General features: G+C 42.4%; 1 long non-coding RNA gene and 2 pseudogenes across 1 annotated transcript; 2 read left to right on the top strand and 1 right to left on the bottom strand.

The window, feature by feature from the left end:
• Positions 1 to 24,957, bottom strand: part of LOC131922600 (serum amyloid A-5 protein-like) — a 174,502-nt pseudogene that overhangs the window by 96,520 nt on the left and 53,025 nt on the right.
• LOC131922778 (uncharacterized) lies at positions 748 to 6,687 on the top strand. The gene is made up of 4 exons (XR_009382382.1): positions 748 to 961; positions 3,671 to 3,723; positions 5,322 to 5,544; positions 6,246 to 6,687. It is a non-coding gene; the product is annotated as an uncharacterized LOC131922778 (long non-coding RNA).
• LOC131925128 (uncharacterized protein C2orf78 homolog) lies at positions 16,568 to 21,529 on the top strand (annotated as a pseudogene).

The following is a 24,957-nucleotide window of genomic DNA, read 5'->3' as shown; positions in this document are numbered from 1 at the left end:
GGCTACATAGAAAGTGTCTGGGCTACACAGGGAGACTTTGTCTTCAGAAGGAAAAATAAATAAATTTTAAAAAGCAAGCATTCTGAGACTAAAGCCAGCTAAAGCTACTCTATTTTACTCATAGGAAAGAGACCCTTAAACGAGGTCATAAAATTACATAGTACCTTAAATAGAAGAAAATCCCTGGTCACCATTACAAAAGATAACTAGCAATCCTGTGAGTGAATTCTAGGCCAGCCAGGGACACATGAGTCCCCTGGGGGCCGAAAAGAAAATCCAGACAATGGTGGCTCAAGCCTTTAATCCCAGCACATAGGGGGCAGAGGCAGGCATTTCTCTGAGTTTGAGGCCACATGGTCTACAAGAGTGAGTTCCAGGATAGCCAGCTCTTACAAAGAGAAACCTTGTCTCGAAAAACTAAAAGGAAAAAAGAAAAAAAAAAATCCTAAGACCTCAATACAGCCATTACGTCCACTACGTCGGGCCCATTTCTGCCCTCCGTAGTCCCAATCTCCCTCGCATCCTCTCCATGACAGCTTGCCAAGCTATACTTCATTAATCCTGACCTGCAACCGGACTGCTAGGCCAGGATAGCCATAAACTGAAGAGGCCACAAATAACAGACTCCACCGGCCACAGAACCGGCGCTTAGCTAGCCCCTCCCTCGGTAGCAGAGCTAAACCCAAGGCGCTGCACCGCCAGAGCCCGTCGCGCTTCCATGGCGTCACACAAAGCGCATTATCCGAGATATGGTCCCATCCATTGATGCCGCCTGGAGCAAGTCTGTCTGTGTACTGTGCGCAAGTTGTTTCTTGGGCACAACGGATTTTTCCAGCGGAAAGGTAAACAAGAAAGAGTCCTGGTGGCTGAAAGCTGCTGAACGAAGTGAAGAAAGGGGAAGAGTGAGTGAGACCTGAAGGAAACGTCATCAAAGCGCTCCGGAAGCGTCCGACAATGAAGGGTAAGCGGGATGAGAGACACGAAATTGGGCCGGGATGACAGTATAGAGGGTCTGGAACAGGAAGCTGAATCAGGGATACCTGTCACAACAGAGTCCCAAGACAGTTTCCAGGGAACTGACTCATAGTACACAAAAGAAATCAAGGTGCAGAGTGTGAAGTGGCCGGACACAGTCTCTAAGCTAGGAATAGATGTCAAGATCCAGTGTGTGTGTTTTCCCCAGGGGAGCTAGGGCTGCTCAGGGGAACTAGAAGAGGTGGATCCAAGACCTTGGCAGGACTTAGCCACTACCTGCCCAGATAACTGCTGACAGGACCTGCTCCCCTCTACCACCTGGCTTTTCACCCTTTGTCATGTAAAAACCTTCTTAGGCCCAGTATAGCAAACCTAAGGCATTGGTATTTGAGCAGAAAAGAGATATTCCAGGAAAGGAAGCAAGCACTGGAGCAGTATAAGAGGGAGAGGGGATACTGTAAAGATTAAGCTTCTGATCTGTTGATTTACACTCCTGCCATGTCCTTTTATCAGAGATCAAGTGCCTTGGCATATCTCAACTTCAATATTATTTTGTACATAACTAGGAATAACTATGTTTAAAATTGCTTAGAAAGATTAATGAGATTAAAATAAATGTATACATGCACCTACCAGTGTATATATGTGTTGTTTTAAATCAACTACTTGACAAGCAGTGAGTGTACCAGAGCTATTACATGTGTACTGCTGCAGAAAGACTTCCAACTCTGTTGCTAGTCACCTGGAGTAGGTAAAACAAAGTTATTCCTAGAGTCCCAGGCCCTGCACATTAATCTCAATAAACAAACTGGAGTCTCAATCTGCAGTTCAACGGAGAACTAGATTCTGTATGTAAAACTGGTAACTACCTTGGTTTGTTTGCTTGGTCAAACATGTACTCAGGGAAGCACAGGAGAACAGAGGTGGGTTTTTGTTTCTTTGTTTGTTATTATTGTTGCTGTTAGGATAAGGTCCGCTATATAATTCTGACTGAGCTGGAAACAGACTGTAAAGGAGGCTGGCCTCTCCCTCTGAAGTGATTGGATCAACTGTGAGCGCTACCACACTCAGCTCAGAGACTAAATGTATAGAGTGTAGTGTGAGCTACATTTTCTGGTCATTTGCCCTTTCCTACCACATTTACAACTGTACTCTGTCCCCCAATGCCACCGTGATGGTTTCCTCCAAACAAATAAGAAACAGAAGCATGGAGGTTTAGAGAGATTTTGGCATCATGCTGGCCATATTTAGAATTTGCAGAAAGACTGTTGTATTTTGTCTGTCAGGATACATTCCAATTTTATAGATTCTAAACAGCGAAAAATATGTTTTAAATTTCTTATAGTCAGCAAAATACAGTGTTTCAACCAACCACCCCCTAACCGTTAACATCACCTCAGTTTTAGTGTCTTCATTCCTTAGTGAGCAACTGCCCCAGCATAATTATAACTTGTATTTTAAATCAGAATTACTCTAAATGTGATCCAATGAGGAGTTTTTCTGGACATGCAGAGTCTGGAGTAGGAACTAAAACCCCATGTTTTAATAAGATCCCAGAGGTTCTTAAACACATTAAGCTTTGAGAGGTGCTCTTTTAAACCTCATCCTAAATATTTCTAGGACAAATCTGGCCAGAGGGAAGAGTTAAGAAGTATCTAAGATAGTTGTGGTGGTACATGTCTGTAATCCCAGGAACTAGCACTTAGGAGCCTGAGACAGAAGTATTGGAGGTTTAAGGCCATTGTGAGCTACATAGCAAATTCTAAGTCAGCCTAGGATGCCAAGTGAGACTGTGTCTTTAAATAAATATGTAAATAAGCAGCATTCAGTAGGACCAGGGACATGGATCCATGGTGAAGCATTTGCCTGGCATGCATTAAACTCCAATGAGTTTAATCCCCCAGGACTGCAGAGTAAAACAGAAGTACCATCCAAGAAAGCTTTGCCTTTTCATACTAACTGTTAGGCCCAGATTGTGACACCAAAGATACCACCAAAGACCTTAGGTACAGAATGCAAAAGCAAGGTTTATTTCTGTTTACAAGCCGCGGGCAGGGAAGCTCGATCCAAAGCACTCACTCATAGTAACCGTGAGGCCAGGAGGAACTTGCTTTTTCTTTGTGTGGCTAGCTTTTTAAAGGCAAAATCCACAAGCTCTTCAGGGGGGTTGGGGGAGTTTTGCACGGGTGCAACTCAGATTGGTTTATTTTTATCTCTGTTCTCTTTCAATTGGGTGGGGGTATGTAACCTTTGAATTTACTGGTTGGTGGTTACAATTTATCACTTTGGGGACAGTCCAGCACAAGTCCCAGGCTTTGTCCTTGAGCCACCATGGGGGCTGGCTGGCCAAGCACGTACTGCACATAACTCTAAGTTGGTGAGGGGCCCCAGAGAGTAAACGTCTGGCTGAACTTTGAGCAGTCTGAGTACGTGCAGAAAGGGAGCTACTGCAAGGACTATGTCTTTTGTTCATGGCCCTCCCAGAAACTGCTTGCTTAAGTCTCAGGAAACTGAAATTGAGGCCTGATCTCTGAGAGAAGACTGAGCAGCCTGTTATGGCATCTGCTTGGTCCTTTCACTAACCAAGTATTCCGTCTCTAAATAAGTGTAGTTTTGGTCATACTTAGAAGAGCCTTGGATATTACACTCATTCCTAACAGGAAGTAATCTTCTATTTTTGTCTTTCATCCCCCAGCTGTGATTTACCATGCCTTTTCTCATAAAGAAGCCAAGGAGCACGATGTACAGGTACAGTCTTTCAAAGGTGGGCTGGGAGCAGTAGACTTGATAGCAAAGATGGTTCAATGTCTTCTAAGACTGGTCTAGCTGTCCTTTCCCATGGATTACTCTTCACCTTAACAGTCAGCATATTAGACCCCATTGAGGTCTTTTGTGCTGATGTCTTCTTGTGCCAGACTCCTTTTTTAGGGTACCAGAGTCAGCTCTGAGGGACTTGGACTCCTAGATTTCATGTCATCTTCCACTCCATGGGGAATGACAGCCGGTGCCTACCTGAAACCTGACTTGCTCTTGCTTCTGTGTTCAGTGTTCAGGCCATTTCATAAGTGAATGTTATAAATTCTGTCTGGATGCTTCAGCATGCTTTGTCAGTTGGGTGGACATGTCACCTGTGTCTCATAAAGAACACATGCCCTACCAGGCTGTGTGGCGCATGCCTTTAATCCCAGTTCTTGGGAGGCAGAGGCAGGCAGTTCTCTGAGTTTAAAGACAACTAGGGATATACAGAGAAACCCTGTCTCAAAAAAGCAAAAGAGAGAGAATATCCTTGAAATCAAGATTTTAAAAGGCCTTGATTTTATTTCCCCATGAAAGAGAGACTACATATGAGTTTAAAAGAACCAAATTGTTCTGATATTGATGATAGATTGTTTAGCCATCCCGACTTTGAACTGCCTCAAAGATTGTGTGTTCTGTCGTTTTACCCCCTGCTTTAGCAGAGAGAGGATATCGGCCACTGTTGATATGTTAACCTAAATAAAGCTGGAAGTTAGCCTCAGACTTGTTTTTACTGTCTGGTTAGTGCAAAAAGAGCCCAGCAAATGGTCCAGTCAAGAGGTAGGTCCTCAGGAAAGAGCACTGTCCGGGTTGCAGCAGATGAAGGCCAAGTGAGATGCCTGCTGCCCAGTGAAGAATAGACTGTTGCTGCCCCAACTTGAGAGGTGGTGACACTAGAGTGTCTCAGGACTGGCTGCAACAGTGAAGTGGTTTCACCTGCTCTTCCCTAGGGTATTACAGTCCTGTGGATGAGAGTCAGTAGTGCCCGAGATGCACTTCACGCTTTCTGCCTCAAGGGGGACTGGAGCAGACCTCTCCAACAGCAGCCACATGGAGGCCACAAGGCTGAAAAGCAAGGAAAGGGGACTATGGTGCTCAGTATCAGATTTCCTCCTCCTTGACCTGTCTGGAACCCCCAGGCAATTTCCCCTAGTTCTGGAATGGCTATTTCCCTAACACCCCCAGCTCCCTTCCACTTCAAGCTAGTCTTGTGGTCATGACTTATTAAATAACCTGTATCATCCATTTCTCAAGCTTCCTTCCCCACAAGGATTAGAGAAGTCTTGTGTTACAAAGGATTTTGAATGCTCAATAGAGTTACCTCAGAGAAACAGGACAGGAAGTAAGTGTTTGACCTGGCTACAGTGTAGGACAGTGTCACAGTTAGCATGTGAGTGTTACTTTTACATCTTGGTAGTTGTGTGTAGCAAACACTTGGAAGACAAGGGATTTGTAACCTAGATCAGCAAAAATGGTGGCTCTCAGGAACGGGACATGAGGACCCCGGAGTCTGAGAACAGAACAGTAAACCACACCACCATGTTTCCCAGCAGGAGCTTGGAAGCCAGCGGGCTGAGGCCTTTGTGAGGGCCTTCCTGAAGCAGAGCATAGTTCACTGGAGCCAGCAAGACTTTTGAGAGCCATCTGCAACTTAAGGCTGTGGTCTTGGAATACTTGTCAGAAGCCAAAGCAGCAGAAGAAGAAATCCAAAGGCCTCACTGCCAAACAGAGGAGAGACATGAGGCTCTTTGACATTAACCCAGAGCAACAGAGGTACGCCCATCTTTCCTAAAGGCCTTGCCACTCATCATTGCCTAGTCTTTCTGGTCAGGGTGTGCACTGGTGATTCCAGGGGCTCACTAGGCAGCTCTGCCCCCTTAGTCTCAGGGGCTTCTCTGCCTTCCGTCACAGGAGGCAGCCTCCCCCTATCAATGTTTTTATGTCTTGGCTTGGCTTCTAAAAGTCAGGCATTGGTGAGCCAGAGAACTTTCATCATTGAGTGTCTCTCCTAGGTTCACTAATAAGTGAGTCTGTTACCCATAGCCACAGACTGTCTTTGCTTTCTAGAAAAGTGGAACTGATTTTCCTTAATATGGACTTTCTTATAGCTTTTAATATCACTAGACAGAATCACCCACTCAAAGGTTACTGCCAAGGAGAGGTACTGCCTACACTTGTCTGAAGTTTCTGAAAGGAATATATCACTTTCTTATGGGAGGATGTCTCCCTTAAGGCAGTTCTGAGTTTGTGTGTACAGTCACTATTTATAGGCTTTGTATAACACTCTATTGCCACATAGCCTTGCACATCAGGTGCCTTTGCTTAGGTCCTTCTCTTAATAAGGGTACTCTGCAGGTTTGTGTATTGATTCTTGCTGTAACTTAGGTCACCTTTCTGATGTCACTTCCTGAGAGTCTACCACTCCTAAAGTTTTCCCCTCTACTCAAATTATTCTGTTATTATTTTCCTTACAGCCATTATCAGTATCAAGAAATAGAATTGCCCAGGTGTTGTTATGCACTGTCCTTCATGAGAACTTCAGCTCCACAGGAGCAGGATAGAGGTCATATCATTCAGTTTCCTACCTCAGCACCCACTTAGCACACTAGGCACATAGTTTGCTCCAAATGTTTACTACATGGAAGTGGGCAGGGGCCTGTCTGTGAGGAGGCTCACCCCTTAGTGCTGGGCAGCTCTATAAAAGAACTACATTCCAGGAACAGTTCAAGAGGCCCCAAAATGAATGATGGGTGTCCTACCAATGGCAATTGCTCCACCAAGGCAACAAGACTGGGCTTTGTTGGTTCTGTGTATGACCTGTTGGCTCCAGAACCCTGGCTAAAGCCCAAAGGACACTTAAGAACAGCCCGGAGATTGCAAAGCCCAGGACAAGGAGTTGGGGTGCCTTGGCTCTTGCTGGCTACAAAGGCACTATCCTCTGGAGACTCTCTTCCTCAGCTGTGAAGGACCAGGCTACCAGTCCCTAAGGCCAGGCTGTGACTGCCGGAACTACCCAGGCCTTACCCTCAATTTTTTTCTCCTTTGCAGTTATAAAATCCAAGTGACCCTCTTATGGGGGGGGTCACAGGAATCCTTCTGCAGGAGACAAGGCATGTCTTCAAGACCATCACCAAAGAAGACAACCTCAAAGGGACCAGTCAATTCCCAGTTAGCCACAGACCTTCTTTATGCAGAAACAAAGAGGTATTATATGGCCTTAAGAAATTATTATTTCTATATAAATCATTCAGGATTATAATCTGGTTGTATGCAAAGATTAGAACTACAGGGAATTAAGAATGGTAATAGATGAAAATGTCACTGCCCTAGAAAAATCTGTTAGCTAAGAGTTCTTAGTTCCCAATACACTTGAGCTCCAGGACAGATAGGATTCATGATGAGTCCTGTCATTGGTACTTGTGAAGCGGGGGCTATGGGACAGCTGCCATGGCAAGCTTAATAAAAACCAGCTAAAAAGTAGGCCTGAGTTTACTGGCAGGCATCACCTGGATCCAGGAAAAGCTATAAGCTGACCCCACCCAGAGAGGGCTAGCAACTAAAGGGAAATACCTCAAAACAACCTCAATACTATAAGAAGGGAGGCAAGATAAAAAGAATGCCCATGTGTCTGAGGCCAGCGTGAGATACATTGTGAGCTTCTGAAAAACAGGGGCTACAGAGACTTGCCTGTCTCAAGAAAACAAAAGACAAGAAGGAGAGAAAACATCCAGAGGTAGACAAGTCTGGGCAGCAAAGAGCAACAAGTTTGAAAGAGGTAACATGTGCAGCAAGGCTCACCATCAGCCCCTCAAGTGCTTGCTTCTACCAGCAGCATCCAATTACAAGCATCTTCACGATGAACAGAAGACCACTGCTTCTGCAAGTTCACCATGATACTGCCCACCACTTTAAGGATACAGGGCCATGCTGGCCCAAGAATCAAACCCTACCAAAAAGGGATGAAAAGCAGAGAAGGGAGATATGAGTCCTGCCTGGGGAAACACAGACTAAGGAAGGCCTCTAGGAGAAGACACCAAAAGAAAAGATTCTTGGAGTTCATCATCCAAGGTGAACGCATCACACTCAGCCCTGTCTTTCAACACAGTCACAAAGGAGTCCTTTGATCTCTTCCTTGGGTCATGGACAGATGCTGACAGCTCATAAAAAAGATCAACTGAAATGGTTTCTCATCCAAGTTTCCTCCACCTAGGTGTTCCTCTCCTTCCTGTCCAAGGCTACTAACTCTATATACAGTGAATGCTGATAGGACACTTTCAGCTGGAAGATGACACCTCATAGGATCACTAGATACAGCTTATTATAAGTAGCAATGCCAATACCCTGGACAGACCTCATGGGAAGGGGTACTTTCATACCAGGATTGCCTCCATTCACTAGTCCACACCTCAGCTTCCATGACTACTGTTGGTCTCCTGGCATCCTCTCCAACCAATTCCAACTTTTAGCTCAGAATCCAACCTTCCCATTGGCTGCTGCCCCATTTATGACATCATTTCCCCTCCAACCCCACCACCACCTGGTACTTCTTGGGATTTCCATGGTGATGCCTGTAAACAAATTTGGATCATCACAGGTCACCTGTGCCCAGTGACCAGTAAGTGCTGTCTGATACCAGACACACTTGCCACTCAGGTCAGCTGATCAGACAAGAATAACCAATTCTCTTGCTCCATTGTACTGTGGATTGCTGATACTCTCTCTCCAACCATGGCAGGTAAGGAAAGAAACTTTAACACACTTCTTTTGATCACTTCTCCCTTATTTTTAACTATGCTTTTAAATCTTTGTTTAATGGGGATTCTATTGATGTTGATATCTCCAGTTGATTGTTATATTTAGATTTTTTTCTTAGCAGCAGTTAGAAAATATGGAAATAAAAGAAGACAAATGGAAGAGATGACTGGAGGTAGTTTGAAACTGAATGTTTCAGATAACCACAGATTTTAAATAAAAAGATACAAGACATCATATCCCAAGCCATTTTTAGACACCACACTGTTGAGATCATTCTAGGTAAAGGTTCCCTGTCAAATATATGAAACCATATCCTCTTCTGAACCCTGGCTCTTAAAATCTGTCCAGCCCATCTTACACAGCATTTCCTACATCTTATGAGCACTGGTTGTGTTGGATCTTATCAGCTGAGGCTGGGTACTCCATAGTGAGTAGTTCTCTGGACAAGAAGTGACACACCAATGTGTAGGGAAATTCTCACAATAATTTCCAACTAAACAGTAACAACAAATTAACAGTTACTGAGGAAGTATTCACTTAAGAATCAATTTAACCAGTTATTAAATTAAGAAACAATCTTATTCAGAGATGAACCCTGTACTACATTAGTAATCCCAAGATGTCACACAAAACACAGGCAAGCCTCAACTTGATATGCTAGATTTTGCTGACTCCCCAAGGGAGGCTTTATTTAACCTCTCTGAAGTCAGCAGAGCCAGGCACACTGAGCCTAGCCAGGTCCAAGCCCCTCCTCACTGCACCAAGGTTGTTTAACCTCTCTGAAGGTGGATGGGGGTGGGGGAGTAAGTAGCAGGAAGAGGGTACGGAGGTTAACTGTGGTTGGTATGTAAAATGAAATTAAAATAAAAAAGAAAGCTCAGAGTAGAGATAAGCTTGGTGGACATGGCAAGTACCTATGATCCAGCACTCTGGATGCAGAGTCAGGCCTACCTGTGTGATTTGAAGGCCAGACTGATCTAGATAGAATCTATGTCTTCCTTGAGTAGGGATAAGTAGAGTAAGATATGCACAGAACAGAACAAAGGCACAGGCATGAGAAGCTGTCTAAGGTTCTCCTACTTTAAACACTTCTGTTCTGGGACACAGGTGTGAGGCAGTTCCACAGCAGGTACAAGAACAAGACAATGTAGGGCAAAGAAGGGTGTACCAGTTTGCATTCCCACCAACAGTGGAGGAGTATTCCCCTTGCTCCACATTCTCTCCAACATAAGCTGTCTTCAGTGTTTTTTATCTTAGCCATTCTGACAGGTGTGAAATGGTATCTCAGAGTTGTTTTGATTTGCACTTCCCTGATTACTAAGGATGTTGAGCAATTCCTTAAATGCCTTTCAGCCATTTGAGATTCTTCTGTTGAGAATTCTCTGTTAAGCTCTGTAGCCCATTTTTTAATTGGATTCTTCAGTATTTTGATGTCTAGCTTTTTGAGTTCTTTATATATTTTGGAGATCAGCCCTTTGTCAGATGTGGGGTTGGTGAAGATCTTTTCCCATTCTGTAGGCTGTCGTTTTGTCTTATTGACCATGTCCTTTGCTCTACAAAAGCTTCTCAGTTTGAGGAGGTCCTATTTATTTATTGTTGCTCTCAGAGTCTGTGCTACTGGTGTTATATTTAGGAAGTGATCTCCTGTGCCGATGCATTCAAGACTACTTCCTACTTTCTCTTCTATCAAGTTCAGTGTAACCAGATTTATGTTGAGGTCTTTGTTCCACCTGAACTTAAATTTTGTACATGGTGACAGATATGGATCTATTTACAGCCTTCTACACATTGATATCCAGTTATGCGAGCACCATTTGTTGAAGATGTTTTCTTTTTTCCATGGTACTACTTTTTTGGCTTCTTTGTTCGTATGATCATAGGTATATGGATTAATGTCAGGGTCTTCAATTTGATTCCATTGCTCCATGTGTTTGTTTTATGCCAGTACCAAGCTGTTTTTTTTATTGTAGCTCTATAGAGCTTGAGGTCAGGGATCATGATGCCTCCAGAGGTTGCTTTATTGTACAAGATTCTTTTAGCTATCCTAGGTTTTTTGGTTTTCCATATAAAGTTAAGTATTTTTCTTTCCAAGTCTGTGAAGAATTGTTTTGGGATTTTGATGGGGATTGAATTGAATCTATAGATTGCTTTTGGTAAGATTGCCATTTTTACTATGTTAATTCTACCTATCCATGAGCATGGGAGATCTTTCCATTTTCTGATATCTTCTTCAATTTCTTTTTCAGAGACTGAAAGTGCTTATCATACAGGTCTTTCACTTGCTTAGTCAGAGTTACCCCAAGGTATTTTATATCATTTGTGGCTATTATTTTAAAGTGTGATGTTTCTCTGATTGCTTTCTCAGCCCATTTATCATTTGTATATAGGAGGGCTACTGATTTTTTGAGTTAATCTTGTATCCTGCCACATTACTCAAGGAGTTTATCAGGTGTAGGAGTTCCCTGGTAGAATTTTTGGGGTCACTTATGTATAGTATCATACCATCTGCAAATAGTGAAAGTTTGACTTCTTTCTTTCCAATTTGTATTCCCTTGATCTCCTTTTGTTGTCTTATTGCTCTAGCTAGAACTTGAAGTACTATGTTGAATAATTATGGAGAGATTGGTAGCCATGTCTTGTTCCTGATTTTAGTGGAATTCTTTGAGTTTCTCTCCATTTAATTTGATGTTGGCTGTTGTCTTCTTGTAATTTGCCTTTATTATGTTTAGGCATGTTCCTTGTATTCCTGATCTCTCTAGAACCTTTATCATGAAGGAGTGTTGGATTTTGTCAAAGGCTTTTTCAGCATCTAATGAGATGATCATGTATTTTTTTTTATTTCAGTTGTTTTTTTTATGTGGTGTATTACATTGACAGATTTTCATATGTTGAACCATCCTTGCATCCCTGGGATGAAGCCTACTTGGTCATGGTGGATAATTTTTTTATGTGTTCCTGGATTCGGTTAGCCAGTATTTTATTGAGTATTTTTGCATCAATGTTAATGAGAGAGACTGTTCTGTAATTCTCTTTCTTTGTTGCCTTTTTGTGTGGTTTGGGTGTGAGGGTAACTGTAGCCTCATAAAAAGAGTTTGGTAATGTTCCTTCTATCTGTATTGTGTGGAAAAATTTGAAGAGTATTGGTATTAGATCTTCTTTGAAAATTTGGTAGAATTCTGAGCTAAAACCATATGGTCCTGGGCTTTTTTTGGTTGGGAGACTTTTAATGATCATTTCTATTTCTTTAGGGGTTATTGGTCTATTTAAATAGTTTATCTGGTCTTGACTAACTTTGGTATGTGGTACCCATCCAGAAAATCATCCATTTCTTTCAGATTTTCCAATTTTGTAGAATACAGGTTTTTGAAGCATGACCTGATGATTCTCTGGATTTCCTTGTTGTCTGTTGTTATATCTCTCTTTTCATTTCTGATGCTCTCTCTCTGGTTTTTCATTAATTTGGATAAGGGTTTATCTATCTTGTTGATTTTCTCAAAGAACCAACTCTTTGTTTCATTTATTCTTTGTATTCTGTTTGTTTCTATTTTATTGATTTAAGCTCTCAATTTGATTATTTCCTGGCATCTGTTTCTCCTGGGTGAGTTTGCTTCTCTTTGTTCTAGAGCTTTCAGATGTACTATTAACTACTCACTAGTGTGAGATTTCTCCAACTTCTTTATGTGGGCATTTCGTGCTATGAATTTTCCTCTTAGTACTGATTTCATAGTGTCCCATAAGTTTGGGTATGTTGTACATTCACTTTCTTTGAATCCTAGGAAGTCTTTAATTTCTTTCTTTATTTCTTCCTTGACCCATTGGTGTTTCAATTGGGCATTATTCAGTTTCCATGAGATTGTAGGCTTTTTGTAATTTTTGTTGTTGTTGAAATCTAACTTTAGGCCATGGTGGTCAATTAAGATACAGGAGGTTATTTCATGTTTTTGTATCTGTTGAGATTTGCTTTGTGACCAAGAATGTGCTTGATTTTGGAGAAGGTTCCATGGGGTACTGAGTAGAAGGTATATTCTTCTGTGTTAGGGTGGAATATTCTATAGATATCTATTAAGTCCATTTGAGCCATAATGTCTATTAGTTCCCTTATTTCTGTTAAGTTTCTGTCTGGCAGACCTGTCCATTGGTGAGAGTGGGGTGTTGAAGTCTCCCACTACTAGTGTATGGGGTTTGATGTGTGATTTAAGCTTTAGTAATGTTTCTTTTACAAATGTAGGTGCCCTTTTATTTGGGGCATAAATATTCAGAATTGAGATTTCATCTTGTCGGATTTTCCCTGTGATAAATATGAAATGTCCTTCCCAATCTCTTTCGATTGATTTTAGTTTGAAGTCTATTTTATTAGATATTAGGATAGCTACACCAGCTTGCTTCTTAAATCCATTTGACTGGAAAGTCTTCCCAGCCTTTTATTCTGAGGTAGTGTTTGTCTTTGAAGTTGAGGTATGTTTCTTGTAGGCAGCAAATGGATGGATCTTGCTTTTGTATCCATTCTGTTAGCCTGTGTCTTTTTATAGGTGAATTGAGACCATTGATATTAATGGATATTAATGATGAGTTATTGCTAATTCCTGTTAATTTTGGAGGTAGTGTTGTATATTTCCCTTCTTTAGTATTTGTTGGTGTGGAACTATCTATTGCCTGTGTTTTCATGGGTGTATCTAACTTCCTTAGGTTGGATTTTTCCTTCCAGTGCTTTCTATAGGGCTGGATTTGTGGAAAGATATTGTTTAAATCTGGTTTTATCGTGGAATATTTTGTTTACTCTGTCTATGTTGATTGAGAGTTTTGCTGGGTATAATAGTCTGGGTTGGCATCCATGGTCTCTTAGTATCTGCATAATGTGTGTCAAGGACCTTCTGGCTTTTTGGGGTCTCCATTGAGATGTCAGGTGTTATTCTTATAGGTCTGCTTTTATATGTTACTTGGCCTTTTTCCTTTGCAGCTCTTAATATTTTTCTTTATTCTATATGTTCAGTGGTTTGATTATTATGTGGTGAGGGGACATTTTTTTGGATCCAGTCTATTTGGTGTTCTGTAATCTTTATAGGCATTTCCTTCTTTAAGTTGGGAAAGTTTTCTTCTATGATTTTGTTGAGTATAATTTCTGTGCCTTTGAGTTGGTGTTCTTCTCCTTCTTCTATCCCTATTATTCATAGGTTTGGTCTTTTCATGGTGTCCCAAATTTCCTGGACATTTTGGGTAACGACTTTGTTGGCTTTAGTGTTTTTTTGACTGATTATTCTATTTCCTCTATCTTCAATGCCAGAGATCTGCTCTTCCATCTCTTGCATTCTGTTGTTGTGCTTGCATCTGTAGTTCCTGTTCATTTACTCATATTTTCCACTTCCACCATTCTCTCAGTTTGTGTCTTCTCTATTGTCTCGATTTCAGTTTTCATATCTTGAACTGCTTCCCTCATTTGTTTAATTGCTTTTTCTTGGCTTTCAAGGGATTTATGATTTCTTCCCAATTTTTGTTTGACTTTTCCTCGAATTCTTTAAGGGAATTTTTCATTTTCTCTTTAAAGATCTCTACCATCTTCTTAAGGTCATTTTAAGGTCAATTCCTTCTCTTTCTTCTGTGTACAGATGTGCTGAAGTTAGTTCTGACGGTGCCATATTGTTTTTTATGTTGTTGACTGTATTTTTGCACTGGCATCTACCCATCTCTTTCTCCACTTGGGAAAAGTGGTGTCTGTGTCTGAGGGAGCCTCTCTTGGTACAGTGGGAGCTCTTGGTCTAATTGGGGCCGGTGGACTCTTTGTCTCAAGGAGCAGCTCTTAGTCCAATTGGTGCTTGTGGGCTCTATGTCAGGGAGTAGCTCTTAGCCCAATCTGGCACTGGCATGTTCTGTCTCAGGGAACACTTGCAGTCTCAGAGGGTGGGTGAGATTGGAGGGAGGTGGGGCTTGTGGGTTACAGGGCCTGATGGGGGATGGTGGTAGTCTCACCTGCCTGCAGGAGGTCTGTCTGCCCACTGAACTGTAACTGGGACTGCAATGGGTGGTGGTGTGGGGGTGTAGGGTTGTGCCCCTAGGGCCCAAAACCTAGAGGCTGGGGTGTTCAGGTATGAGGATAAAGACTAACCTTTTAGTCCAATTGGGTGCTGGCAGGCTCTGTCTCAGGGGACAGTTGCAGTCTCAGAGGGTGGGTGGGATTTCTCATTAATTCTTTTTAGCATTTTGGATCTAATTTTAGGACCAGGGCATATTCCTTCACTGGATTTGAATTGAGGGACAAAGTGTGTTTCTTTTGCTCTGGTATCAGGGTCAGGGTATGCTTCTTAGGTTCTGTGTTGAGGGCTAAAGTGTTTCTTTCACTGGCATGTGTCCCAGAGCCAGGGCGTGTTTCTCACTAGCTCTGATTTCCAGGTTAGAATGGGTTTCTTTATTTGGTCCCATTTCCTTACATGGCTCCCCACAGGAAACTACAAAGCTGCCATCTCATCAATTTTTCCCTTTGTCCTCTTGCTTCCTACAGAAAATTTCCAAAGTGCACCTTTCTTTGGGACAGAATGTGCTCTGCAGGCCCCTGTGCCTGTGCTGAGGAATGCCACGCCCTTAGCAGGAAGTGTGTGCAACTTCTCCAGGGTCTCCACCCCAGCTCTGAGTTCAGCATGGCTCTTGCCATCAGACTCCAGCATTTGTTGCCAGCAGCTCATGGACAGTGCCTACCCCTACCTACAAGCTGGCATGACCATGGTGACTGCATTGACTGACCAGGGACAGAAGCCTACATTGGCACTCTCCTATCCAGGTGTTCTCCAGTGGGATCCCATGGGAATCACTGACAGGAGGGGAGCTGTGTGGTGATATTGTATTTGTGATGAAATGTGATATTTTATTTGTATGTTAATAAATGAAGTTTGCCTGGAGATCAGAGGTCATAGACAGCCATAAACAGAAGTCAAGCAGTGGTGGCACATGCCCTTAATCTGATCACAAGCAGACAGTCTCTATGTGTTCAAGGACACAGCCAAGCATGGTGGCACATGCCTTTAATCCCACTACCAACCATAGAGACCTGGAGGTCTGTATATAGAGGCAGTGATGAGGAAGTGAGGTGGCTGGGTTAAGAGCCAATGAAAAGGCAAAACAGGGGCTGGAGAGATGGCTCAGAGGTTAAGAGCACTGCCTGTTCTTCCAGAGGTCCTGAGTTCAATTCCCAGCAACCACATGGTGGCTCACAACCATCTATAATGTGATCTGGTGCCCTCTTCTGGCGTGCAGGCATGCATGCAGCTAGAACACTGTATACATAAATAAATAAATTAAAAAAAAAGGCAAAACAGCAAGGCAATAAAGGTACAGGTTACACAGGAAAAGGATCTCTTGGGAAGCTATGGCGACGTGGTGAGCTAAGGTTAGCTGGTGGCTATCACTCTGATCTCTATGGATTTTACCCCTGTATTTGGCACTGTGTTTCTTATTTAATAAAACTGTTTAGAAATTTGTCTACATTTGGCACCCAACGTGGGGTCATGTTGAGTCTCATGACCATGATCATATGGGGATAGGAGAAGCAATTACAAAAGTTTTGAGGAGACATGTCATATGTTTTGGGTGTGGAAAAGAAGGTCATTTGAAAAGGGAATGTAAACAAGGCATTCCTAGAAAGGAGGTTTATTCAAGGAACAATGGCAACAGAATACCCCTCCCTTCAGGATTATGCAGAAGGTGTGGTAATGGTAAACATTGGACCAATGAATGCAGATCAACAAGGGACAGACAAGGTAATCCTTTGCCTCAGTCCTCAGGAAACTCCCAGAGGGGCCTCATGCAGGCCCCCACAGAAAATTCACTTCTGACCTTTCCTCCCATCATAGAAGAAACCCCTTCTCAGAGCAATTAAATAACCAGATGCCTATTGGAATAAACCCGGCTGCTTGGGGTGATAGAACAGTTGAGGCAGAGAGAATAGAAAATTCAGGAGAAACCATGAAGCAAATTTTTTGGCAAAATTTTATAAGTGAACAAAGACCAATATTAAAAATACAAATAAATGACATTTTTGGATGGTTTGGTAGACATGTGTGACAATAATTGCACCAGAATTTTGGCATCCAAATTGGCTGCTTCAGGAGGTAAATAATCAGCTGTTAGAGATTGGAACATTATCTCAAGTGAAACAAAGCACAAGATCACTTGAATGTATATGTCCAGAAGGACAAAGAGGAAAATTAAAACCATATGTGGCTAATATAGCTATGAATTTTTGTGGCCGTGATCTATTACAACAATGAAATACTCAGATTAATACTCCTCCAAAAACAGGACAGGGAATGTTCACCAGGAACAACTGAGTAGTTACTAAGTGTCTGTAAACCCAGGTGGTACTCAAGCATAGCTCGTAGGAATGCCTGGCCCACTACTGAAGGAACCTGAGTGCTGAGGTGCACTGAAAGGAGGGGATCATCTCACTTACCAGGCACTGACTCCTTCCTTGACTCTTTTCCAGTGGTGGAAATGGAGACAGCCTGAAGATTGACACCTTCAGGCCTGACACTCTGTCTGCTACAGAGTCCTGACTGCTGCAATGTCTGCACCCAGGATACCCAGATGAAGATACCACCTGTTGATGGGGACAGGTCATTAACTGCCCTCATTCACAGTCCTTCAGAATTCCTTCTTTGCCTCCAGCTCCAAGCCTGGAACAAACAGAGAATAGCAATGTGGAAGAGATGACTGCTGAGCAATCAAAGCTGCTGAATGCCTATGAGGGCAGTACAGAAAACCAAAGCTCATCCCTCCTCCCTTTAGCACACCCTGACATGCAGCAGCCCCTGAACTACATTGATGATGGGAGACTAAGGCAGAACCCAGCTTCTGATAATGCCATCTTGGGAAGAAATAGCCTTGGTCTAGGAGAGCCTGGGTCTTTGTAGAGTGTCAAGCATTGACTTGGAAGACATGACTACAGTGCTGTCAGATATTCACCTTCCTCAACTCTTAAACTCCCTCACTGACCTAGACTACTGGGAAAATCCCACAGCAATTCATTCCAAAGACTCCACACTCATCAGGAGAGATCAGGTTCAGGAACGCTCCGGGATCATAGGACTCTCTGAATAGGGGAGTAAGAAAGAAATTATCTTGTCTGCTTCATGGAGCTCTTCAGGCCCAAATCCAGCACCAGGACCTGGTGGAGGGTAGAGAGGCTGGGGCCAATGCTGCGGCTAGTGAAGGGGTTATTGACAACATGAACAACAAACATTTGGAAGGCAAAGCTCAGGAAGCCACACCCAGCCGGCCCAGGGTAACTAGGGTGCAGGGGTAAGACGGGACTAAGAGGACTAGGGAGAACAATTTCAGCAAAATACAGCAGCTGAAGCCATCAAGTAACAGAGTCAAGACACAAGAGAAGCCCACCATCCCCAAGACCAAGAGGAAGAAAATATACGACAGCTTTAAAAAGCCTCGAACTCACCTCAGAAAGCACATGCTCCATGCAGGTCCTTCACACACTAGAAAAGAAGAGTGAGAAAAAAAATCACTCATCCACCCAGGCTCTGCTAAATTTCAAGTGCAACAAAGATCCCAGAACAGACCCAGGCACAACATCACTACAGGATGTGCCATGTGATGACCGAAGCCGTGTTAAAACACTGGGTAATGCTCAAAGACCAGAGAGCAATGTTTGCAAGTAGCTCTCTCCATCCCACTATGAGCTGCCCCCACCTGGGAAGGTCAAGTTAGTACCTCTGCCTTTCCCAGGCCCGGACAAGCCTCAAGCCAGACTGGTTTCTAGAAAGCCTCTTTCCCTGGCTTCATGCAGGCCCCCTGCAGTATACCCTGTGAGGCCTCATTCCCACTTGGCTCAGCCTACCACACTCAAGCCATCTAAACCAGCTCCTGCCAGCACTTCTTTGATGGCCTCTGACAAGCCAGTTCTGCCTATTGCGACCAGTGCCACACGAGCTAACATAACCAACCCCATCCAGTCTGGCCCTGGGCCTCAGCCAGCTGTCTGTAGGCCAGAATCCTACAGGGCATCATCTCACACTTCACTACAGAGGGAGCTTGCCTCTGCTGACAAGAACAAGGCCCCATCACCTCACAAACCTCAAATCCAATATCTACTGCAAGACTTCAGCCACCAACCAATTCCATGGAGGAAAGTTGACATTCCAGTGCCAGTCATGACACAGCCCATCCCAGAAGAGCAGAGACCAGAGAGGGAGGCCATGAAGAGGCACGCTCAACAGGAGAGAGAGAATGCTCTCTGGGAAAACCGCAGCCTTTCCTTCAGAGGCAGAAGGATATAGAAACTTCTACTATTTTCGCTATGTCATGTAAGTTGTGGCCTAGACTTTGGAACACAGTACTATTCAACATAGATAAAGGGAGATATAGATACACATATACATTTATGCATTGGATTTAAAGATCTGGGTGAATGTTAGATAAGTAGGTACATATGGAGTTAAGGAGATTAATTGGTAGATGCAAGGATTTATATATATATAAATGTCAGACATAGTTTCTATACTTGTAAATATTTGAAGACACTAAAAGTGACTGCAGAAACTAAAGTCAGTTATATCATCCATGAGTAAGTATATATAGAAGGCTTTGATGGTTTCTTCATACCTTTGCTACTATTCATGTTGCCAAACTAGAAATATGTGTTACATAAATATATCATATACTATAAATTACTGGTAGTGTTTATTTAAGGCAAAAGTAATTATTCTCTTTGACTTTTATTTTCAAATAAAATAAAAGTCTTTGAACTTGGTATGTTTCCTATAGTGTATACTGTTATAGTAAACACACTCCTGTTCTCACCACACTTCCTCCCATTTAAAACCATTTACCCCTGTCCTTTAATCGTTACTGCTCTGGGACAGATCTCCTCCTGAAATTTCATGAAATGAAATACAGGATTCCATGTATACACTATCAAGCACCCACCTTAAAGAGAAAATATACAAGGCTGACCATCTTCCTGAGAAGAGTTTCATTTCATAACTATGTGTATCTCAAGTTGTTTCCATCTTTGATTTCATCCATTTAATACTTTAATTTATTTTGCATGTGTGTTTGTCTGTGTGTCGTCCACCTGAATTCATGTGGAACACATGTGTGGAGTGCCCACAGAGGCTGGAAAATCATCCCTTGCACTTCACTGATGCTGGGAGCCTAGGGCAGAAGCTTGCTTCTGACAATGCCACATTGGAGGCAGCAGTCTTGGTCAGGATGAGCCTGGGACATGCACAGTGTGTTGGCCTCCAGCATCGACTTTGAAGACATGACTACACTGGTGGCAGAAGTTCACTTCCCCAAATGATCAACTCCCTCTCAGAACTAAACCAATTGCAGGTTCCCACAGCCACCCAATGCAAAGGCTCCATAGTCATCAGGAGCCATCAAGCCCAGTAAAGGTACAGTGTCTTCAGCACATCCTTAAACCAGTTGAGGATGGAAGAAAAAGGCTCTAATCCTCTTCACATACCTTCTCTGGTCAGAATCCAATATCAGGACATGGTAGAGGAAGAGAGGCTGGGGTCAGTGCTGTGGCCAGAGAAGGGGATATTAATAACATGGCCCAGCAAACGAAGGGCAAAGCTCAGAAAGCCACACTCTGCAGGCCCAGCACACCTAGGATTCATAGAATACAAGATCAAGAGAACTAGAGAAATCAATTCCAAGAAAGCTGAAGGAGCTGAAGCCATCAATTCACTGTCCTCAACACCAAGAGGAAGCAGGAATTACTGGAGCTCAGCCATGATGGCTTTAACAAGCCTCACACCCACCTCAGCGTGCACATGCTGGAGTCTGTGAAGGTCTGTCACTCACTGTGGAAGAAGGGAGAGAAGAAAACTGGCATCTCCTGAACCTTCAACCCTCTGTGCTACTCTGTGCTCTAACAGTATCAGAGTTTGTTACACTTTGGCCTCTGAGGCATTGGGTGGTAATTATCTTTGTCCAGGGTTAATTATAGTAAACAAAATTCAATTATTTACTAACTCACATTTAGTTTCTTGAGAAAAAGACCCTCTCCATAGCCCAGCCTGTCCTGGACCTTGCTAAATCGAACAGGCAAACATTGAACTCAGAAAGAGCTGCCTGCCTTCCCCTCTCCCTTTGTCTGCATGTCAACCTCAGCCTCCACTACTGCGTCCACCTCTGCCTCTTCCTCAGCCACTGCCTCAAGAGGGCTGAGACTAAAGGAATGAAGCAAGAAGCCATGTGGTTTCCAGGTTCTTTCTGTAAGGTGGATAACCACGTTTTAGTGCATGACTTGATGACGAGGCCATGTGTACTCCAGGGTGCATTTTTGGAACATACCTAAAATCCACAGAGACTAAACCACATGTATTTCCAAATGGAACTTAACTCAGATTAATTTTTTTCTGGCAATCTACCTTGTTTCAATTGTAGGCTGTACTTGCTACAACACCTGTGAATCACTAACCTCATATGAGATGTGCTAATACTATCTTGGATATTTAGTGCTTTTATGTTATAGTTATGATTGTTTTTCTACTTCTATGTAGTGGGGCATCTGATTTTTAAGAAGGAACTGTATTCACCCTGTAAATAGAGTTTCATGGTACATCTTTCTTCACAATATCTAACCCACAACTAATGTGTAGGCCCAAAAGTGTACGTTCTAAAAAGAGCTTTTCCAGACTCACCCATCTAGAATATGATAACAATCCCAGCATGGAATAATCCTACTACCTGTATGCAATGATTGTCACAGGGACAAATTTGAGTACACAAGAATAATGGAAAGCAATGGTTTAGGGAGACCTCTGGTTTTTATAACTCTCTATGTGTGGTTTTAATTACAGATTTGCACACTGACATGAGATTACTGTGCTTCACTTTACACCTTAGGAGTAGTGGAAACACATTTGTCTGGATATCTTCTAACCTTGATATTATTGTTTTAATCTTTATGTATTGAAACTAAGGGTCTTGTAAAATAATCCTTATTAAAGAAGCTCAGGAAGCATTTTTTATATTAAAGCAATTCACACAATGCTGTACTTGTATTGAATCCTCAATGTCATTAATTCTCATTGTACTATTCATTGAACATATTCTTTTAAAACTATACATTGTATACTGAGCCCAGTAACTTTGTGACCAAGGCCTACTCATTCCTTAACTCTCACCAAAAATCTTAGGCATTGGTCATATGCTCAACAGCATTGCCTTCAATGTCAGGAATGGAACATGGAGGTGTGAGTAATCTAGCATCCATATATAGAGACAGCATCAGGAGATATTTGTCTGGGACTAGATACATATGGTATAATATAATTATCACGAGTTACAAGAACTCTCCTGCAATCACCTTGACTACATTCATCACTTTAGCTGAAATGGTTCTGTTGTGTGTAGACATCACATATTCCTTCTCCATTGCTCTCTTATTGGACAGCAAGATCAGCTAACATAGATATTCCTGAAAATTGCTTCGATCTGTACTGGTGTACAAAGCAATAACATGTTCAATTCCTTGGAATAGCATAGATGGAAAATGAGATAGACCTGGTGTTGGTGTTTAAAGTCACTCCATACTGAAATAGAGAGAGGGTAGAATACTTCACATTATACCCACCAACTTATTGGTGTTTCCTGTGGAAGAAATACTTGGAAGCCCCCTACTTTCAGTTAACTCTCCATTTCTATTCTCTAGCATCAAGAAAGACCATTTCTAATGGGCCTGGTTTTCAAATTCAAGTAATGTCTAGAATGACAAGTCAAGTTTTCATGAACCTCCATGGATCCTTTTACTATGTACAGTAAAGCTTCACAGCCAAAGACCTGTCTATCACTGCATCCATCTCTTCAATTACTTTCAAAGGTCTCCATCCAAATGATCATCGATCACAATGGGGTGTTCCTTTGATTTTGGAATAGAAAGCCATGCTACTCTATTCTACCCCACTGCTCTAACTCTCACTTCAATTGGGCTCCTATTTGCAGGACACTCCCTGAGCTTTGGATGAACTGCTTTGTGCATGATCCATTTCTGAGTACCAGCCTGCCATCTTACCACAGCAGCAGGAGCTGAGTCTCATCAGCCTAAACAGTGACAACTCTCTCCATCAGCAACAGAAACAAATACCAAAGGAAGGCCAGCAAGGAGGCAGTCTGTAACAGTTACATCTGCACCTGAAACTACATTAATCTCCTGCAAAATTGCAAAGGTTTAGAAAGGAAATGTAGAGACCCAACCATTCCAGTCAACAAAACAGTAACCTTTGTCTTCCCTCTAGACCTGGAACTCCTCAGTCACCAGAGATTTTGTGGTCGGTTGCAGTACAAGATAAGAATTCCTTCTGTGCATGTGTACACATATCAAATTGGAGAGTTATTTCCAATATACCTCTCAAATCTGCCTTCTCTGTCCCAGTGTATACATCTCTCTTGACATGTTAGTATGGGGGAGAGACAGCCAACATCCTAATAGCAAATACCAGACAATTCTCCCGCAAAAGGATGGAAGAGGCTAGCTTGGTCTATGAAAGCCAGTCTGCTATCAAAAAGGGGGTTCCAGCTTGTGGCAAGTCTTACTCCTTCATAGCCTGCTACTCAATCAATTCAGCGTTATTCTACTTTGGGCTCATGACTTACACAGGAATGAAATAGTTTTCATATTCTGGGAAGTCCTAAGGACCTTCTTGGCCAACATCTCCTGAGGCTTAAGCCCCCCCTTGGCACTTAGCATTTAGCAAGCATATGTTTTAGGGAGTGCCATTTTTTCACCCATGCAGGATACCATCTTTCAAATTATTTAACTTACATTTATTTTCCTGGAGATACTGGCCTAAAATTTTATTTTACAATATTTATTTGTTACTTCTTGAAAGCTCTTTCTTTTCTAGAGAGCAAACAGAAAGATAATAGGAACTGAGAAGTGGGGACTTGGAAAAGAATTAAAAGGACTCGAGGGTTCAGAAACTAAAAACAGTATAGGCTCTTAGAGAAAAGAAGTTATTTATAACACTTAATAAAAAATAATGTGCAAATGTTTAAAAATAAAAAGCACAGAACAGATGGGAATTAAACACAGAACACCATTCTGTCATTCTGTCTATGTATCTACATCTCTCTCTCTCTCTCTCTCTCTCTCTATATATATATATATATATATATATATATATATATATATATATATATATATACCGTATCTATGTATCTCTCATTTCTTCTCCACTCTCAGAATTCTCAGTAACACAGGGCCACTCATGTTCTGCTCACTTGGGTCTATGCTGCTACAAGAGGACACATTTTTCAGATTGGTCTTTGACCAGGAGCCTGGACGAACCTTCTGAATTTCAGTCATTGCCACTTGGAATGTGTCACATTATCTGACAAGTGGTCAGTCATGAAGGAAACTGCAAGGGTGAATGACATAGGCAGCCTAGTCACCTATGAAAAATGACATTCTTATTGCAGAGTTTTGCCAAGCAATCCAAAACATGAAACAATCTGCATGCAGGAACAGTTCTACTGAGCTGGGCCTGTAGTTGCTAGCTACGGCACTAGCTCAGTGTAAAAGAGGTCCCAAGGGAAAGTGCTGACAACTCATGTGAACGCAGGAGGAGAGCTAAACAGGCTCCAGGGTCATTTTCAATGAGGACTGACAGACACTGTCATAGTAGTGCTTGTTGAGGAAGTTAGAGTAAGATATGTATATAAATGCACGCGACACCCATGCCATAAGACAGTCTATGAATTCACCAGTGAGTGACCAAAGAGAATGATAACAATCAAAACCAAAATGAGGAAACACACAAGATTTACCCATATTTAAACAAAATATCATATTCCTGTCAGTGAAGATACACTGAGATGGGAAATGGGTTGTTCTTCTTTTCAAATATTAAGTGAAATTGTAGGATGAAAAAGCCAGCCAAAGGAACACACCCTAGCCCTGAAACCAGAGTGAAAATGGTAAAAAGGGCCTGTGAAGGAAACATACTTTGGCCCTGAAACCAGAGTCAAAGAAACACACTCTGCCTCTGACCCACTCAGCACAAAAATCAAGCAATCCCTAAGCAGGAAAACCTACAGACCATAATTGAACCAATCTCTGGGTTTGTCCAAACTCAGGGATTGGAATCTGAGCAATTCTCATCCTGCAAAGCTTCGCCCTGGAAAAGCTCCCCCACTAAGAAACCATACATAAGTCCTGTACCTGTTCAGTTGGTAACTGCCTTTTTCCATTCTGGCAGAGGAAGTTACCCTCCTGGATTCTTCCCCTCCAAAATTTTCTTGAATGAGGTTTAAGTGCGACATACTTTTGTTTGAAGGGAGCAGAGCAGAGAAGTAACAGTAGCCACAGTGGAGCAGAGCAGAGCAGAACTGTAACACTTCCCTAGGGGAAACATTCCCCTAAAAAGAAGAGTTGTTACATTGGAGGAAAGATTTCCCTGGAGCAGGGATGTAAGCTGC

This window comes from Peromyscus eremicus, chromosome 1 (genome assembly GCF_949786415.1).
Source record: "Peromyscus eremicus chromosome 1, PerEre_H2_v1, whole genome shotgun sequence".
Taxonomy (NCBI): domain Eukaryota; kingdom Metazoa; phylum Chordata; class Mammalia; order Rodentia; family Cricetidae; genus Peromyscus; species Peromyscus eremicus.
This window is presented reverse-complemented; position numbering and strand designations above follow the sequence as displayed.